The sequence below is a fragment of the Rhynchophorus ferrugineus genome, unplaced genomic scaffold, assembly GCF_030347505.1.
Source record: "Rhynchophorus ferrugineus isolate W39M unplaced genomic scaffold, kcgeb_rfMv2 rfM2, whole genome shotgun sequence".
Lineage (NCBI taxonomy): Eukaryota > Metazoa > Arthropoda > Insecta > Coleoptera > Curculionidae > Rhynchophorus > Rhynchophorus ferrugineus.
In genome coordinates this window covers 64187072-64193367 of record NW_027472581.1, presented here as the reverse complement: position 1 = coordinate 64193367, position 6296 = coordinate 64187072, and positions in this window count along the sequence as shown.

The window sequence follows — 6296 nt, the reverse complement described above, 5'->3', positions numbered from 1 at the left end:
TCCATTATCACATATCGACTCAAAAATTCCGATTTGTTACGTTTAAACATGGCCAAACAGTGTTCAGGATTATCAACACGTTTTTGTTTTTGGTCAACAGTGAGAAAACGCGACACCCACTTTGAACAGAGCTTTTTCATAGTCAAATGCTCATGCACTATAAAATCAGCACATTCTTTTGATATTTTTACGATGTTTGCCAACTCACACAACTTCACCTTTTGATTATTCGAAACGATTTTGCGGATTTTTTTTTCTGGTGTTACCACCTCATTTAGACGTCCACTGCCTTCTGCGTCATCGCTGTCTCTACAACGAGGTCAGCAGTGAAATCAGCAAACCAACGTTTCATTGCTGTTTCCGATGGAGCGGAGCCCTTGTAAAACTTTTCGAGCCATTGCTTCGCTTATACGGTATTTTTCCCATCAAAAAGCAGTGTAAAATTTAAACACGAAATTGTTTTTTATCCATTGTTTTGAAAATAACAAAAGTAGTGTTTCTCATAGCTCAATAACTCACAAAATTATGACTGGAATATCATGAAATTTTAAAAGCTTTCTTTTGAAGGTTTGAAGGATTGCAACAAAACAAGATCTATTGGAAACCATTTTTTAAAGAGCTATAAACGTAAAATTAGGTGTCAAATATTGGTCAACCTAGATAACTTATCTCCTATTAACTTATTTAGGTTGATACATAGATCTCAAAACAGAGAAACTATTTAAGAAAAGTGCTCCGGTGTATTTAGTACAGTGATTTATTAATAATTGGAAACTATTGGGCGCGTAGTTTTAAAAATTTTTTACTTTAAATATCCCTTCACAGTGCAAGTACACTGGTGTGGTAGAACACAATTCTTACAACGCGTGGCCGAGCGATGTCATGCAGGAGTATTACTTATCTTTGAGTTACCGGGGTTCTCATTTCTGCAGCTTCCGAAAATTAACCCATCAGATGCTTTTGGGTAGGTAGTTTTTTTTGCAAAAGAAAGTGAAAATATCATTTCTAGTTAAATAAATTAAGTTAATAGTTAATGCACATTGCCAGCCATTGGAAATATAATTATGATTCATAATTATTATTTAAAGTCATACATAATTTTTGGGTGATATGTTATAATGACAGGTTAAACAATAACTGATAACTAGAATTACGATTATTACATATAACTTAAGATCCATTGCAATTTATAGGCCTGTCAAATTTGAAGAACGTGAAAGCTTATGGCGATTCTGATATTATATAATAGGTGCCGAATTGGGTTTCAAAGTTTTAAATGATGATTTCATATATCAAGACAAGCTTAATTACATAAAATCCTTTACATTGTTTTAGAGAGGAAAATAAGGAAGAAATATGGCTAGGAATAATTGATTGTTTGAAAAGTAATATCGTAGACAAGCAAGGACTTGATATCAAGTTCATATCAGTTGAATTGAATCAAGTTTTTTTTTATTATTTAATTAATATATTGTTACTAGTCGTTTCTATCTAACCTACAATTTGTCTTTATGATAACTTAAATCTAGGTATATAACTAGGAGGGCCCATCGGCCTTATCTCAGTCTCTGGTGAAATAATGTTTATACATGTCACTGCTGAATTTTTTAAAATATGCACCTCACTACACAACACTAAAAAAGATCAGATGGTTTAATTCTTTTGAGTCTGTGTCCTGTTCTGGTGGTATCCAATAGTTGTAATATTTCAATATTCGTGGAGTCTTTCCTCATGCCCCCTTGCAATTCTCTTGATTTCTTGACTGATTGTGGGTATCTGAAGGTCTCGACGTAGATAATCAGTCCTATAGTATTTGGGTGCATCCACAATACCTCTCAGGACTTTGTTCTGAAAAAATTGTATTTCATTTTTGTTACTCTTTGCAGAACATCCCTATAATTGAACTCCGTATATCCATATAGGTTTCAATATTTGCTTATATAATAGTAATTTATTATGTACTGATAATTGTGATTTTCTTCCAATTAGCCAGTACATTTTCTTTTCTTCCTTCCAGCGAAGTTTTGCATTGAGATTCATTCCGAGATATTTAGCGTTGTTGCTATATGGAATGATAGTATTATTTAATGTTATGGGTCCTTGTACGGTCTGTTTATAGGTGAACTGCACATGTACAGATTTACTTTCATTAATTCTTATTTTCCAAGCTTGTGTCCAATTATTTATATTAGCACTTGCCTGTTGTAATTTTCGCGAGGCTTCTTCACTATTGTCTCCGACAGCCGAGAGTAGATAAAGCATTGGTCCCAGAACACTTTTTTGTGGTACACCTTCTTTAGCTTATTTTATTGTAGAGTAAGCTCCTCCTTGTTTGACTCTAAACATTCTGCTTGTAATGTATGATTTTAATAGTTCGGTGTGTTGTTTTGGTAGCATTTTCTGTAGTTTATGAATAAGGCCTTCATGCCAAATCTTATCGAAAGCTTGTGCTACATCAAAAAATATAGCTGAGTATACTTTTTTACTTTCGTGGGCTTTTTCAGTAACATCTGTTATTCTGTGGACCTGGTCAATTGTTGAATGCTTGTTAATAAATCCAAACTGGTGTGTTGGTTTTAGGTTTTTTATCTCTATGATCGATTTTATTCTTTTCAACAGAAGTTTTTCAAAAACTTTAGATATTACTGGCAGCAGTGATATAGGCTTTTATTCCATTTGGTGACTTCCCAGGTTTAGGGATCATTATAATTTCCGCCATCTTCCAAATGTCAGGGACATGTTTTAATCTAAATGCTGTATTGATCAAGTTGATGAGTTTTATAATTCCCTTTCTTGGTAGTTTTTGCAGTAATATTCCTGTTATTAAATCGTAACCTAGTTATTTCCTGGGGTTAATATCAGTTTATAACTTTGATTAACTCTTTCGGCGCGACTAATTCAATCATCGAGTTTTCAGCTTCTATGTCCGGCAAATTATATTCAATATTAGTTTCGTTTTGTTTGAAAGTTTTTTCTAGATATTCAGCAAATGCTTCTGCTTTTTGGTGATTGTCACGTGCCCAATTCCCATATAGGTCTCTTATAGGTGGACTGTGTAGACATGAACGCTTTAAATATTTTTGGCTTTCCAGAGTGAGCAATCAGTTTCTTTATCATCTGTTAAATTTCTCAGATGGTCATTTATGGTTTAGTTTTTAATTCCCAGTATTTCTCTTTTCAGTCTTTGGGTTATATTGTTTAAACTATTTTTATTTTCAGGTGTTCTGTTTTGTTGCCATTTTTTTCGTAATTTACGTTTCTCAGCTACCATTTCTCCTTCACTTATTTTGGATAATTAATTCCTTTAGTTCTGTTCTTAATTTCTGGAGTATTATTCCAAGCAGCTTGTTGAATATCTACTACGAATTGTTCTGCTTCAAAATTTAATTGTTCAAATGTCGTAAGGGGTATATTTAGTTGAATTCGTTTGTTCAGTTCTTCAGCAAATCTTTCCCAGTGTGTTCTCTTGTTTTTAAACGTTGGGTTTCTTTCTTTTATTATTGTATTTTCGCTCAACGTCGGAATCACTGGCGAATGATCTGAACTTTGCTCAAAATTTTCTTCGACTTTTATATAGTTGGATGTTATGTTTCTTACTATGAAGAAACCTAACAGGTCTGGGGTTTTTTCTTGATCAGTCGGCCAATAAGTTGGTTTTCCAGTTGACATATAACTACATCTTAGTTCGCTTATCAGCTGCTTTATGCAGTTCATTGCCTTTAGTTGTTGTCATTCTGGATCCCCATCTTATATTTTTTGAATCGAAATCACCTCTAATTATAAATTTTTCTCTCAGGTTGCCTAGGACGTTCACATAATATTCCTTTTTTTGATTGTATCTTGGATGACAATAAATTGCTGCTATTGTAACCTTGTATCTGCTTGATTTAATAGTTACTACTATTACCTGATTTTCTGCTGTACTGAGCCGGGGTTCTTGATGGTGGAAAATGTTATTTTTTATTATTATTGCACTTCCTCCTCTTGCGGTGTTAGCTGGATGTATGGTATGATAAAATATATATCCTCTACATTTTATAAAGAATTCTTTTGTTAAATAGGTTTCTGATATTAGGTAAATATCTATTTGTAGCGTGATGTTGCTGGATTCCATTAGCATTCCAAATCGCTATTCGAATATCTTTATTTGCCATATCGGGTTTTTGGGGCCACAGGCCTAATGGTTTTCATTTCTAGTTTTTCAATCCTTTCGGGAAAATATTCGATCTTTTTTTCTTGTCTGTCCAGCTTTCCTAATAGTTTAAGTAGCAACTCGTTGGTGGTTGCTTCATCTGCCTTGGTGTCTCTTTGGTTACTTTGACTGATACTTTGCGCATAAGTCATTTCACCATTAACGTTGTTATATTTTTTCGGTTGTTTCTTTTCACTCATTGTTTCTTGAGGTTTAACTTGAGCTACTTTATTTCTCCTCTCTTTATTATTTTAGCAACTACATATCTTGCCGGATGCGCTTCATTGCAGTTTGCACATTTCGGCTTAGCTTCTTTGAGTTTTCTACACTCTGTGGTGATATGTTTACCTGAACATTTGACACATCTAGGTTCTCTACTGCAGAATTTCTGTGTGTGTCCATGCAATTGGCATCTTTTGCATTGCGGTTTTAAGTTCGATTTTTTTTAGAGGTTCGATTTTTATTTCGACCCCTAAAATTCTTTTAATACCAAAAATGATTTTTGTGTCCGTATCATGTTCAAAGGCTAACATAAATAGAGGTAATGGCTTCTTGTGGACTAATATTTCTCCTTTGTTATTTTTGGTCTTTTCTTTTTTTTAAATATTTGTCACATTTAAACATTTAAACACATTTTGGTTTAGTTCTGCGATAATTTTTTCACTTGTAGCTGTTGATGGAAGCCCTCTTGCCATGACTTTGATGTGTCTGCTTTGTTTGTCTTCATAAGAGTGCCATTGCAGTTTCAGCAACTCTAAACAATCTATTATTTTTGTGAATGTTGTACGACATTCGGCGTTCAGTTTTATTTATTTAGTACCGTTGCTTTGAATACTATATCGTTGGACCTCAGTTTTTCGTATAGCAAATCAAAGTCTGTAACATTACTTACGATAATTGGGGGTGTCCTGGGCATTATAATTTCTTTATTTTTGTCATTATTTTGTTTTATTTTTACTTGCTGTGGTGAAGATCTTGGAGAATTATTTGCTTTTTTATTTTTAACCGTTATCCAGCCTATTTCTTTCTGCAATTCTTCTTCATTTGTTCCATATGTAATAATTGGACTGCTTTTGTTATCTTGGTGGTCTATCGTTGTTTTGTCCTTGCCCTCAGAGCTTTGTTTATTTAGTTGTAGCTGGAGGGCATTTATTTGTTTTTGCATATTGGTTAATGCAATTTCAAGACTCTCCCATGCCGACTTTTCGTTTATCCACGAATTGTAGAGTGCCTGTTCGTTCTGGGTTCTAGCTGTGTTCTCTACATTCAAAACTGCAATATGTGATAGGCCTGATGTCGATATTTCCATTTTATCTGTTTTTTGCGCAGTATTCTTCTCCATATTTTTTATATATTGTTGAAATAATACTGTTGTTTTTATGTTTCAAATTATCCTACGCCGCATTTATAGTCCAGATGTGGAGTTTTCGACCCTTAACGTTTCATTTATTTATTTTCTACTGTACTGACCTTTTTTTCCGATCGCACTTTCACTTTTTCACCAGTCTTTAAAATGATATTGTTAGACCTTTTATTTAACGCCGCCTTTGTGACACAGATGTTGCACTTTTGTTTCGTTTCGCTGAACCGTCTCTCCGAACACGTCTTTACTCTGTCAAAGTCAAACGTCGACTGTCATTATTGAATTATGAAGTGTTGAAAATATTTACATGGTTAGAGAAGGGACCATTACCCAGAAACCACCAGAGTGTTATGAATTGTCTGGGAAATGTTTAGGAAACCTGCTTACAATAATGGATTATTTATTATTTTTAATATTATTTATTTATTAAAATGAATATTTTTTTGGTTGTTAGAGTTTGAAGTGCAGAAATGTATAGTTATCTATAATATCAAATTTATTACCATTTATGCTAAATGCTTATGGCGGCATGTTTTATATTATGATTGAAAGTAATTTACATAATTTTTTTTGTACTGTTTTCAGGGTGAAAAAGCTGGTTTCGCAAACCACTTTTATACCATTAAGAGATTTATAGAGCAAGGCCCTGACCGAATTTTACCAAGTCAAAATATGTTTGGTCTAATGTTGATATATTCTACTGATTAATTGTGGGAAATCGATTTAATAGTTCGTTCAAAT